Source organism: Aedes aegypti, chromosome 2, assembly GCF_002204515.2.
Source record: "Aedes aegypti strain LVP_AGWG chromosome 2, AaegL5.0 Primary Assembly, whole genome shotgun sequence".
NCBI lineage: Eukaryota > Metazoa > Arthropoda > Insecta > Diptera > Culicidae > Aedes > Aedes aegypti.
In genome coordinates, this window is record NC_035108.1 from 223,372,160 (window position 1) to 223,387,451 (window position 15,292).

Genomic DNA, 15,292 nt, shown 5'->3' on the forward strand with positions numbered 1-15,292 from the left:
GAGAAATTACCACCAGCACCAGCCGAAAGCAACGTCTTTCTTTTTGCCTCCCTCATGAGCGGCATAATCCTTTCTAACACAAAGTCTAATGGAATTAATTATTATGTATGCAAATAAATAATTATTATGAGGTGATTTATGCAAGGATATAATGATACTGCCATGGTGGAGGTGATTTTATGTTAATTTGACCGAACGCTGAAAACTACAGACCGGAAAAGGATAATCTGCTGGCGGACGGATGCTGATTTTGGCTAAACATTTTTGTGCGTAAATCAAAGTATTGCAAAGAAAATGAATTATTCATAATTTTGCTGGGGTTCAAAGCTACAAAGAAGTTAGATGCCTAAGTTTGGTGTCAGTGACAGGAAGCACGATAGCGGAAAAAGAATGATACATTGACAGGTAAAACATAGATTTTGAAAAAAAAATCAGCTCGAGAAAAGGGATTTTCCAAATGCAATCACGTGGAGGAACAATAGAGTGTTCATAGTAGTAGGGTAGAAGCACCGGTTTTGGCCACACGCCAGTTGTAGCCATAGGAAATTGTACACCGTTTTATATAGCCAATCAGCATGAAACCTTTTGTGTTCAGTAGACCACATTCACATTATAGAGCTACATTCATTTACTCGTCCAAATAGATTCTAAACATAAGAAAAATAATTAATTTTCCTTATAATTTTAACTCCCATACACCTAATTTGGCCAAGGCACTCCTAATTTGGCCACTCTCATGAGAAATTAATGTGATTGGCCAATTCAGGAACCGAAGTTAAATCTATGGCTGAAACTGGTTCCGTTGGCCTATATTGACCAACAGGATTTTCAAAGCGAAAAAATGGTTATAGCTCAGTTTTGATATTTGACACACATAATATAGATTGAAAGCTTGCATTTGACATATTTGTAGTATAAATGCGACTTCCCATTTAATTTTTCTTGACATTTTCTCTTAGGCTGGTCAAAACCGGTGCTTTTACCCTAGTGCGTCTTGAAATTGAAACATATCAGATGCGAGAATGTTACATCTCAATCTTATATTTTTAAGGCAATTAAAGCTTTTTTCTGAAAAAAAAAATATTAAGTTTTTTGCGCAAATTGCTTAACTTATGGTACAGATGCCTCACAGATTGTCTGCTAAAACATTGGGCCGGATCAAATTTTAAATTCTTCTTTTGTTTATCATTATGGCGAGGGGTGGACTATAGAAAACTTAAATTGAAAGTTAGGTGAATTCATCATATGGGGGCCCAGATAGCCGTAGCGGTAAACGCGCAGCTATTCAGCAAGACCAAGCTGAGGGTCGTGGGTTCAAATCCCACCGGTCGAGGATCTTTTCGGGTTGGAAATTTACTCGACTTCCCAGGGCATAGAGTATCTTCGTACCTGCCACACGATATACGCATGCAAAAATGGTCATTGGCATAGTAAGCTCTCAGTTAATAACTGTGGAAGTGCTCACAAGAACACTAAGCTGAGTAGCAGGCTCTGACCCAGTGGGGACGTAACGCCAGAAAGAAGAAGAAGAAGAAGTGAATTCATCATTTTCATATGTCACCAAACCATGTTTTTGACACATATACTCATCAAATAAAAAAGTTTTTACAATGATTACGACAATTATGTTTTCATAAAGTCCATCTCAAGAATGTTATTGCAATCTTCAATTTTGAAGATAGTTTACACCTACGTTGATTTTTTAATGTAGAACAATCAGATTTTTGACTACTGATCACATAATTTTGTAGCTTTTTTAAATTAAAACTAAATTCAAAATATTGAATTGATAAAAATCAAGAAAAACAGACTTTATGATCGTATTCTAGCTTCAAATGTTCATAACACTGAATGTTTCACTTAGATGCAAGATGAAATCAAATGAAGATTGTTCCCATCTGGTTTAACATTCTTAAGTGAAAATATTTCACTAAATTTGAAAATTAAACGCCTATTTGTGAACTGTGAGATAAGTATGCATAGAACGTCTGTATAATAGATTGTAAATGACCTGAAATGCGAACATATCACTTATTTTACTTATAGTTTTGTATTAATGAAATATTTTGCACAAATAGGTTATAATTATTGTATGGCTATGGCAGCAGCGTCAGTTATTTGGCTGTTAAAATATGTTATAATCCACAAAATTTAACAGAAATACGCTCAAACCTTGCAAGTATATCAGGCAACCATATTTCCCGTTTTTGTGCTTTTAATTTGATTCGATTGACTTTTTCCCACATTCATGAGCTCTTATCAAAATCCAAAACTTCGAAAACATCATCATCCCATTATTACACACTTTACGACCAACTATTTCACACTAGGTTAATTGAAAACGGCGTGTTATGACATCCCAAACAATAAATTTGGCGGAATACGACGAGTTTGCATGATTATTCGATGAAATAATCATTTTATCAAACAAATAGCCAGTTCGAGTGCAATTGCAATTTGTAGTTTTGTTGTATTCTGTAACAATGGGCATTGTATACTTTACGGTGTTTTTTTCTAAGCCAATAAATTAGGCTTCAGCTGATGGCGGGGCCCAAATTATGCCCAAGTAACTACTAGCCCGTTAATTCACCTTTTTGGCCTTATGGGGCTACTTTACGGCTATTAAAAAGCATGTCAGCTGTACATTGGTATTTGCATTATTTTAGCACTATATTGGCACGAAGGGCAAATTACAGTACAATTTTGGGTATTTGGGTTGAACACTTTAATATTAGGGGTCGTCCATAAATGACGTAGCATTTTTTCACTGATTGTTTACACCCCCTCCCCCCTCGTAGCATTAAGTCACAAATGCCGATACCCCCCTTGAAAAATATGTAGCATTTGTAGCAACCCCTCCCCCCTTTATTTTTTTTATTTGTTTTCTCAGCAATTGGGCTAAAACGAAACATAAAAATCCAGAAATTCATAACAAAATTTTATATTAATTGATATCAACGTTTTATATTAATTGATATGAGAATAATAGTTCGATATACCGGAGCGCTCAAAAATCATTTCGAAAACAGCTTAAACTATTTTATTTCATGTTTAAGTTACATAATTTTGGTTTCCAGTTTATATTTAATTTGATTAATTAAATTAAGGTTAAATTTAGATTAAATTTCATTTGTAGTACTTCTGCTATTTTTAAAACCTAAAACAAATTTACAGCTGAAAATGTAGAAAAAAGATAAACATCTTGTTCGGATTGATAAAACTAACAGCAATGAGTAAGGTTTCAAAATTTTATATAATGTATTATAATACAGAAATTTTGCTATATTAGAGGATTTTTTAAAGTTATCAATGGTTTAGAAACAGATTTCAGGGAATATGATCAACAAAATACTTCAGTTTGGAATGGATCTCCGTCATTATTGTCTAAATTTAAATCCATTCAGCAAACAGTGGCCAGATAGAGAAAAAATAACAATTGTAATATTCGGATTGTTTCAAAAAATTCAGCGATTTTCATACCAACATCTTTATTAATGTTTCAACTAAACTTCATCATCGTCACTCATACTGAAATATTTTTACACAACTCATAATGAAACAATGAAATAATACTAATGCTCTTTCGCAGAATTACCAAGCTATTCAAACAACTTAATAATAGGACAATTAACAAATTAAGGATAACACTCGAATTTGTTGCCTTCATTATTATCCAAGCTGTTCCATCAAGAGCATTGATATATAAAAACAAATCGTTGAGTTGACTGAGTGGAGATCCTCTATAACATTGAACGCACTGAATGAATATCTTGTTCTACTATAATATCGTTAATGTTTGTTTAAAGGGGCATATTGTATTCTTTTTCGAAGATCGAACAGAAAATATGCGTTAAACTAAAACTGTTGCTTGTATGTCTTGTTAACAAATGTCGATAAAGCATTGATTTTAAAATTAACTTAACTAAATAATCTTTTAATTTGTATAAATAGTTCGGACACGAATACAATGTAATATTCACACAACGATTGTAAGCTTCATAAAGTCTGCTTGATTGTCAGGAAAAATTAAAATTTCTTTGAAAATTTTCACATATATCATATTAATGATTTGAAGCTGAATCATCATATATCACTTAAGTTTAATAATTCAGACAAAGAAGTTTGATATAAAACTGTTTGTCATATTTTTGAGCGCTACTCTTTTTACCGAAGTTATTCAAAATGCTACGTCCACAAGTTGGGACCCCTCCCTCTTCCTCGTCACACATAGTCATAGATTCGTGAAGACCCCCCCCCCCTAAAATGCTACGTCATTTATGGACGATCCCTTAACAAAGAATTCTGAGTTTTTCAAGAAAGTACACTTCACATAATGAAATCCGAATAAAATTATCCATTTTCTAACTTGACACTTATATTGAGCTGTTCAAAAATTATTAAATTGATCAACTCATCTGCGCGCGTGTGTAGTATACATGAGATGGATGGATGTGGGTTATGAAAAAGGTCTGCGTGGTCTGTGGGGATTTGAATTCTAAACTTGTAACCAACTCAGTTATTAGTTGGTCCTGGACCAACCGGGATTCGAACCCAGACACCTTCAGCGTGGATTTGCTTTGTAGCCGCGGACTCTAACCACTCGGCTATAGAAGGTTTATTGGTAAATAGTATAAAAATGCGATTTTCGTAATTTTAGAAATTGAAATCAAACAACTATATTACTGCACAAATATATTCAATAGACTTCAGCAGGGGCCCAGATAGCAGTAGCGGTAAACGCGCAGCTATTCAGCAAGACCAAGCTGAGGGTCGTGGGTTCGAATCCCACCGGTCGAGGATCTTTTCGGGTTGGAAATTTTCTCGACATTCCAGGGCATAGAGTATCTTCGTACCTGCCACACAATATACGCATGCAAAAATGGTCATTGGCACAGTAAGCTCTCAGTTAATAACTGTGCAAGTGCTCATAAGAACACTAAGCTGAGAAGCAGGCTCTGTCCCAGTGGGGACGTAACGCTAGAAAGAAGAAAAAGACTTCAGCAGTCATGTTTTAGTCGACAAATCCACCAGTTATTGCTTTTAATTTAGCTTTATAGGCAACAGCTGTAATGTTTCGCAGTTTTTTAATTAAAATACATGTTAAGTGTTATTAAAAATTCCTATTTCTTCCCAAAAATCTTTGCTGGGATTCTAAAATCAATTTTATGTAGAAAAGGGTCAAGTTTGAATTTATAGGAAAAAAAAGGTTTAAAAATAGTTTTTTTTCAAGGTTTCTTGAGTATAACAAATTTTGAGTGTAACAAAAGAAAGTATTTCATCCTAAACATGTGGATTGTGGTACCGGAACATATTTTCAACAACTAGACCATAATTTATCACCTTAAATATTGTTACATTGGTTAATTTGTGCCACAAATCCGTACCTTTTGTTACAAAGAGTAGTGTGTGGTCTTCCGATTCCATGGCATGCTCTTGCAGGGCGAGCGATGGAATCAAGACCAATCGTTTTCGGTCCGCGTGGCGCGAGTGCGAAAAAATATTCGCGTTTCTCAGTTAGTATGTATGCTTCAAATAAAGCTGAAAATTGTGGCTGCTCAATCAAGGATGAAGGATCAATTGGTGAGCTCGTTTCATGCTTTTTTAATCTATAAAATATGTATGACCGCACATTCAATCGTTACAACGGAGGGACATAAATATGATTATTCAACAAACTATGAATGGTTCGTCACTGTAAGTGTCGGCATAAACTCTAATTCATATTTTTATACATGAAATCCTTCCTTTTACCTTTATTTTTATAAAAAAAGGCTTTGAATGGTTTGGTCTGTTTGTCTGTGCTAGAAGTATAGACTTGCAAAACGTTAATTTTATTCAAAACACTTTGAATGGTTCGCCACTGTAAGTGTCGGCATAAGATTATTATGTGATGATCCAGCCAATCGATTTATATTTTTCAATTTGAGTAAAATATTGTTACACATGCTTTCGTCATAACAGCTGTAGGAATGTTGCTTTTACCTATTTGTTCAACAAACTTTGAATGGTTCGTCACTTCATGTAACGACATTATTTACTCCTATTTTAAAATTTTCCATGTCAATTGAATATATTATATTCCTAAGCATGTAAACAAATAATCGTTTATCATGGTCTAATCGCTTATCAAAGTGAATCCTGTGACCCAACGATCCTCCCCATTAACAACCATCCCTCCCAGTAACCTTTGTGGAGATGCAGAGGTAAACACGGTCTCCAAATAGCAAAGGTTACACACTAACATTCCTTCCCTCAACCCCACCTGACTGCAAGGACGTGGCCGGCGCCGTTATTGACCATGTATGAATAGAGGCACTGAATTATGCACACTGAAGAAGATTATGGCCAATCCCAGCCGAACTTCTAGTTGATTCTTTGTGCATCTTCACTGACTTTGGTCAATCACGGAATAGCAACCATTGATATGTGTAGTCAGTCTAAGCTAAGCTAAGCTAAGCTAAGCAAATCCGTACCTTTTGTTACAAAACTTTAGGTATACTGTATTTTTATATAACTTTCAAATGGCTATTGATCTCAAATAGTGTCTTATTTCTTTGTTGCAAAAATTTTAATTTTGAAAATTGTTTAGAAAACGACGGAGATATGCATTGTCAAAGTTGAATCTTTTTTCTGGACCCTTTGTTGTAAGCTTAAGAAAATATTTATTCCAACGTTTACTATTTAATAAAATGATAAGTAAGTTATATGTCAGATATCGAGAACACACCATAAAGATTTTTTTTTCGGATCCTCACCATAAACTTTTATTTTTTTATTTTTTTGTTGAAACAGTGTTTATTTTATGGCAACGTAACTATTGATTACAATTCGGGACTTAAGCAGAATTGTGGGATACTTTGGGCGTTGACGGGTTAATAGAAAATTGAACATTTTTAAGACAATTTCTTCTAATATGACTCTTTACTCAACCAAGTCATGACAAGCATACACTAGGGGAAATAATTTAAAAAACACCATATTTTTCCTTAACTTCCTAATGTACCATATTTTAATTAATGTCCTTTTATTAAAAAAAGGTTTATTCAGTAAAATTCAATAAATTTTTCAGAACTACTAAACTCAGCAACTCCTTTTTATGGTAATAAAATCGTGGAGACTTCGTGTCATTGATGTAATATTTTACACAATAGACTTTTTCAGCCGTCCAGCAGTGTTGTAAATTAGTTCAATGTATTCATTGTTGGAAAATAGTTTTCAAACATTTTTTATGGTATACAGATTCAATTTACAGGCAGACCCCTCTGCTAAAAGATTTTAATTTCTACCATAACTCTCTCGATAAACAATGTAAGAAATTTCTCTTACAACTAGCAATACAATTCTGTGTTTTATTTTGCAGGAATGAAACAAATCATAGTTTTTTTTTCTGCCAAGCTATATTTCACACACTTCATCCAGATTCTTCTTCAAATTTTCTCTTTTTTTTCTCACATTTTTTCAACGAGCCAATTGCTGTAAATCCATCTAGTTCATCCAGATTAAACTGTGTTTCGTCACTGTTCACAATATTTGACCATTCGTCATATAAAAATTGATGTTTCGGACAAAGACAAACGGACCTTCTTATGACATTTCTTTAAGTTTGGATCAGAAGTAGTCTTTTTGGATAACATGTCGGAATTTTAGCTTTAAAGTTGTCTAATACGCTTGTCTAAGTTGTCTAAGATACTCGATTTTAATCCTCCAGTCGTTTGATTTCCCGCCTCGGCGTTACGCTAGATGGGCGGTCAGAATGCTTCCTAGTTGCATAATTTTAACCTAATTGTACATCATTATGTACGATGTTTTTGTGTCTATCGATTCTTAGACTGATGTCCCGTAAGAACAGCCCTTGGTCTCGTAATGATGACACTCTGAGGGGCTCAAACTTAATAAGTGACCGATTTAGCTGTATATTTTCTGTTATTACACTTTAATGTTCCTCAAATACACGTATGACAAACCTTACTAACTTCTACCTTGTAAATTCTTTCAATCTTTTACTTGTCATTATGAATATTTCTTATTTTTCTTATCGCTCAACAAATTTGAAGAGCGATTGTTTTCTTCACGGATGGCCATTTTATGACAAATGAACCATAATTTATATAGAATCCATCCTATATTGCTAGAAAAAAGGTGAAAAGATGTTTGTCCTCAAAATCGAAACTACAATGAAAACATATTGACAATTATCCGTTTCCGTCCGTTCAATGACTTCTCCGTTTGAGTGGAAACTGTATCAACTAAGGTTACGAATGGTTCCATATCAAAACGGAAAATTTATCAAAGAGACCTTTTCTATCCTTGTGATCATCACCCTGCTTGAAGGAAGGATGTTTATTTTATGGTCGAAGGTTCTTCAACTGCTGCACAGCAAAAACCACGGGTGTGAAAACAATCCTGCATCCAATTGCATAAGGCGCACATCACAGCTGACAAATGGAATCATCCGCACGGGGAGTTGCTCAAACTGGTGTGTGAAAAATAGATAAATACCTAAATTTATTGTCACAGCCATTTTTCAGTTTCTATTCTCCTGCCCTATCTATGCGTCCCATATTTTGGTATATTACTGGGCTTAATTGATAGTCGCACATGGTCCCGACACTAATGACAATTGAGTTTCTGTGAAACGCCGGAACAGATGTTCCACATTTTACATCACGTCCTTTTTGGTTGTTCAATATGGAGTTTTTCGATGGTTACATGCAGTTGGAACACATATCGTCAATCGTGAGGATGAGTACCTAATTTTACAACAAATGAAATTATTGTCGTAGATATGTATACAGAAAAGCGTATCAGGCAAAATAAATCAAGATGGCGATATGGGCGATTGGAATTGCAGTGAAAGTGATATTGCACATCAATAAATCAAAAATCAGTAAATCTTTGACACATTCTGATAATCCACAACTATCATAATTCTCACTGCTCAGCGAATACCAAAAGGATTCCAATATTTTTTGTCAGTATACTGGTACAAATATCTAGTTTCTAAAAGTGGCCAGAGGAATTCGGGAATGTTCCTGTGGCTGGAGTTATTCCGATGGATCACTGGATCCGGTCGTGTAAAAGAGGGCTGATTTTTGGGACATGCTTAGTTATCTTTATATATTTACAATGTCAATCAATAAAATTTGTATAAATTATTAATATCTGATAATCATCATTATAAGTCAAGAGTTCTGAACCGCTTGCATAATACCCGGAAGAATCGACTATAGACTTGTTGGATACTAAATCGTTTCAATTCTCGAAAAGTAGATAACAGACATATTAGTTCCTGAAAATGGATTCCGATAAGCTAGGCACAGATGTTTAGATACAAATTGACCACTTTATAGTAAATTTTTGGTGTCCCAGGGATCCCGAAAAAGAGCTTATGTAAGATAAATCATATGCAGGAGGCATGGTTATCAAATTTAAACGTTTTTCAAATCTTTCAAACTGATGCGTTGTTCTGTGCCACACGGTACCATATCATAGCCGATTCCGGAAATTATCAGTAAATTGAAATTTAACTACCTACGGGGGCACAAAAGAACAGCACCCTTTTCCCCCGACCTGTCCCACTGATCGTTCTGACTGACAAAACATTATTTAAATCCGAGCGGTGACAATTTTATTGTTTTATCGTTCTCTCGGACCTATACTGGTTAATCATTTGTCACAATTACACCTTTGTCAGGAATTAGTTATAAGTTTAGGTATCGCCATGAACGTCAAAAACTTAACATTTAGACCAGAGAGTGGGAGGCCACACGATGGTATCTATCTAATTTTAATTGAAAGAGTCTGAAAAGCGGGTTTTTGGAAGTTTCCCAAGCAGGTGTTATTCATAGAAAAATATGGTATTGTTTTTCTTTGGTATTTTCCCACTTATTGTCTTATGAAGAGCATACTATAGTATGTTGGTAATGAAATTTTATAACACGATATGGTATTCGTTTGCCATATATTTTTACTTGGGACATAGCATTAACTTGAATTCTTCAAGCTCAAACAACAGCGTATGTTATAAACGAGAACAAATCTTTGCATTAGTTACTCATGGTTTAATAAGACACACAACGGTTATAGAGTACCCGAATCAACGCCATGGTTAGGAACCTGGTAATTTGAAAGAAACATGTAGATTAACATTATTTAATTGAAATATGGCGAGGCCAATATCTTTCGTTTCAAATGGCATCATAAAAACGATTGCACAAAATCATGATACCACCCATCAGAAAACATCTACTGGAGGCCACATTAGGCGTGGAGGTCCGGCACAGTGCTCCTGAAATGGGAATGAAAAAAAAAATGCGTGCAAAAAGTTTATTTCACTGCATGCAAAAGTTTATTTCACTGCTGTTCCGAACGGTGTTTCCGTTTTAATGCAGTCTTAATGGATTTCATCAAAATTATGGCTTAATGTTATACCTTGCTGCTCTGCAGATTGGTTCAGTGTTATCTTTCATTTATAGATTTGCGAAGTAGAAGGCGAAAAAAAACAAATGCAATGAAATTTAATTTGCGTTGCAAATGTGAAGCTTCAAAGTGTGTACAGGAATCGTCAATTTTATTTTTATACATGTTGCAAACACGTTTGGACAACTGTCATTAAAACATCATTACATGTGTTTATGTTAGCTTAGTTCTTTATTTTTACAAATATCATCATGTCGAGTTGGACTGTGTTATTTGATACTTGCGTTTTGACAAAACACCTTGTAGACGAACAATAAAAAAAAAAACTTGCCAGAGCTTCTTATAAAACGAATATCATTATCGCTGGTATGCTTAAGCTACAGTTACTGCTTTTATTTGACCTTTTTATTTCAGTTTCTGCGGCCCACACGGATGCACTTCAATTGCCACTAAATATCACTGGGAATTTAAAGAGTGACATAATTTAAATAATTATTAACCGTAGTGACTCTTTACGCAACACTATCTCATAACGCAACTCTTTTGAGTTGCGAAATAATTCATAACACAATAATTACTTTCATACATTCAAGTGGCCTTTTATGAAATTGTGAAAATAAATGTACGCAAAATTGCAAAAATTAATGTACACAACCCAATTTCTAGCACCAGTAATTCTGTGATTTATCCAACAAGGTTTTTGAGATTTTCAAAAAAAAAAGAACATCGGAACATCGGAAGCGTAATGTAAATAAAAAAAAACAAATGGAAAATCGACACAGATTCCAAAACGAGATTATTTTTACAAAACGTAAAAAATGGTTAAAAAATCGAGAAACAATTAAGTTGTTTTTTGATGAAAATGATGCTGCTGCTGGGAGAGGGATTTAGGTGCTTGTTTTTGGCAGTGACCTCATTTTGCGCTCTTTGGAGTCTTAAAACAATCGATTTTATATAAAAAATGATGTTTTATTAGCCTGAGAAATACTTGGTATTATGTCTCCAGACAAATTTAGGCGGTTGGTAAATGCCTGGGCATGACGTACCATTGGTACCTCGCGTACCTGAAGGAATAAAATAGACCCCTCTGTGCGGTCCTTCCTCTTGCCAAGCATCTCCTATCCCAACCTCCTCGCGGTACTGGCCGGGGTACGAGTAACCTTAGGAAACATCGGGTAACCAACCCCCGGTGGGAACTTTGGTCGTATGCTGACAGGGAAGGGGGGGTTTGCTTTTGCTTTTGCTTCTGCAAACCTTGAGCGTCTGTACTCCATGTTAGGAGCGGCTCACAACAGCGTCTGTTCCCAATGTCAGGGGCGGTTGATCATCGTCCGAGTGCCAGAGAAGGGCTCTAAGCTAAACTGTGCACTATGCTGCCCATAACTGCATATTTGTAACATTAGACAAAAGTAGGCATTGAGTAAATGGGATACCAAGTTTGCATTTCAATGCAGTATGGGAGCAAACCAAAATTTCTAAAAATTACTAAGAACTCAAAAGTGCTATTTGAAGCTGAAATTTTGTACAACTCATATCGCATACTAGGTGAATAGTCAGAAAATAATTCTGATAGAAATTTCATTGCTATTACATTATAAGGCCCATTTAAAATCTCAATGTGACTGTTATGCGATTATATTTAGCAATGTGACAAACCAACTTGGTATTTTATTTCGAATTTCCTAGAACAATCTCACAGATTTTAGTAATGGTATTAACTCCAATTTGTCAAAAATGTCGAATGTGACTCTTATGCAGCTATGGGCAGTATGGTCCTCCGAACATTTAGGGGGAATGGTCCTCCTGAAATCTTGGGGGTGTCAGGCCCTGCAAGCCAGCCGTAAAAAATCAAGCAACGAATAATCAACGAGAGAATACGAACCAGGACAATTGAAGACCACAGCGACGTTAAGGGACTAGCGATTGGAAGCTCGGTACGTGGAACTGTAAATCTCTCAACTTCATCGGGAGCAGGTTGGTAAATGGCTGGGCATGGCGTACCATTGGTACCTCGCGTACCTGAAGGGATAAAATAGACCCCTTTGTGCGGTCCTTAGCCTCTTGCCCAGCAACTCCTATCCCTACCTCCTCGCGATACTGGCCGGGGTACGAGTAACCTTAGGGAAGATCGGGTAACCAACCCCCGGTGGGAACTTTGCTCGTATGCTGACAGGGAAGGGGGGGTTTGCTTTTGCTTTTGCTTCTGCAAACCTTGAGCGTCTGAACTCCATGTTAGGAGCGGCTCACAACAGTGCCAGAGAAGGACTCTAAGCTAAACTGCGCACTATGGTCCTCCGAACATTTAGGGGGAATGGTCCTCCGGAAATCTAGGGGGTTGGTGTCAGGCCCTGCAAGCCAGCCGTAAAAAAATCAAGCAACGAATAATCAACGAGAGAATACGAACCGGGACAATCGGCGAAGACCACAGCGACGTAAAGGGACTGACGATTGGAAGCTCGGTACGTGGAACTGTAAATCTCTCAACTTCATCGGGAGCACACACATACTCGCCGACGTGCTGAAGGACCGTGGATTCGGCATCGTAGCGTTGCAGGAAGTGTGTTGGAAGGGATCAATGGTGCGAACGTTTAGAGGTAACCATACCATCTACCAGAGCTGCGGCAATACACATGAGCTGGGAACAGTTTTTATAGTGATGGGTGATATGCAGAGGCGCGTGATCGGGTGGTGGCCGATCAATGAGAGAATGTGCAAGTTGAGGACAAAGGCCGGTTCTCCAACTTCAGCATAATAAACGTGCACAGCCCTCACTCCGGAAGCACTGATGATGATAAAGACGCTTTTTACGCGCAGCTTGAACGCGAGTACGACAGTTGCCCATGCCACGACGTCAAAATCATCATAGGAGATCTAAACGCTCAGATTGGCCAGGAGGAGGAATTCAGACCGACGATTGGGAAGTTCAGCGCCCACCGGCTGACGAACGAAAACGGCCTACGACTAATTGATTTTGCCGCCTCCAAGAATATGGCCATTCGTAGCACCTACTTCCAGCACAGCCTCTCGTACCGATACACCTGGAGATCACCACAGCAGACAGAATCGCAAATCGACCACGTTCTGATTGATGGTCGGCACTTCTCCGACATTATCGACGTCAGGACCTATCGTGGCGCTAACATCGACTCCGACCACTATCTGGTGATGGTCAAACTGCGCCCAAAACTCTCCGTCGTTAACAACGTACGGTACCGACGGCCGCCCCGGTATGACCAAGAACGGCTCAAGCAACCGGATGTCGCAGCGGCATACGCGCAGCAACTCGAGGCTGCATTACCGGATGAGGGTGAGCTGGACGAAGCCCCTCTTGAGGACTGCTGGAGAACAGTAAAAGCAGCCATCAACGATGCAGCTGAGAGCAACGTCGGGTACGTGGGACGGAGTCGACGGAACGATTGGTTCGACGAGGAGTGCCAGGAGGTTTTGAAGGAGAAGAATGCAGCGCGGGCGGTCATGCTGCAGCAAGGGACCCGGCAGAACGTGGAACGCTATAAGCGGAAACGGCAACTGCAGACCCGCCTCTTTCGGGAGAAAAAACGCCGCCTGGAGGAGACGGAGTGCGAGGAGATGGAACAGCTGTGCCGGTCTCAGGAAACGCGTAGGTTCTATCAGAAGCTCAACGCATCCCGCAACGGCTTCATGCCGCGAGCCGAGATGTGCAGGGATAAGGATGGGAGCATTCTGACGGACGAGCGTGAGGTGATCGAAAGGTGGAAGCAGCACTTCGACGAGCACCTGAATGGTGCTGAGAGCACAGGCAATGAAGGATGGGACAACGGAGGAAATGCCTTCGTCAGTACTGCGGAAGATGGAAACCAACCAGCCCCCACTTTGAGGGAGGTTAAGGATGCCATTCACCAGCTCAAGAACAATAAAGCTGCTGGTAAGGATGGTATCGGAGCTGAACTCATAAAGATGGGTCCGGAAAGGCTGGCCATTTGTCTGCACCGGCTGATAGGCACAATCTGGGAAACAGAACAGCTACCGGAGGAGTGGAAGGAAGGGGTAATCTGCCCCATCTACAAGAAAGGCGACAAGTTAGATTGTGAGAACTTTCGAGCGATCACCATTCTAAATGTGGCCTACAAAGTATTATCCCAGATCATCTTCCGTCGTCTGTCACCCGTAGTAAACGAGTTCGTGGGAAGTTATCAAGCCGGCTTTGTTGACGGCCGATCGACAACGGACCAGATCTTTACTGTACGGCAAATCCTCCAAAAATGTCGTGAATACCAGGTCCCAACGCATCACCTTTTCATCGATTTCAAGGCGGCATACGACAGTATCGACCGCGTAGAGCTATGGAAAATCATGGACGAGAACAGCTTTCCCGGGAAGCTCACGAGACTGATAAGAGCGACGATGGAAGGTGTGCAAAATTGTGTGAAGGTTTCAGGCGAACACTCCAGTTCGTTTGGATCCCACCGGGGACTACGACAAGGTGATGGACTTTCATGCCTGTTGTTCAATATTGCGCTAGAAGGTGTTATGCGGAGAGCCGGGCTTAACAGCCGGGGAACGATTTTTATGAGATCCAGTCAATTTGTTTGCTTCACGGATGATATGGACATCGTCGGCCGTACATTTGAAAAGGTGGCAGACCTGTACACCCGCCTGAAACGCGAGGCAGCAAAAGTTGGACTGGTGGTGAATGCGGCCAAGACAAAGTACGTGCTAGCTGGTGGGGCCGAGCGCGACAGGGCTCGCCTAGGTAGCAGTGTTACGATAGACGGGGATACGTTCGAGGTGGTCGACGAGTTCGTCTACCTTGGATCCTTGCTGACGGCTGACAATAACGTTAGCCGTGAAATACGGAGGCGCATCATCAGTGGAAGTCGGGCCTACTATGGCC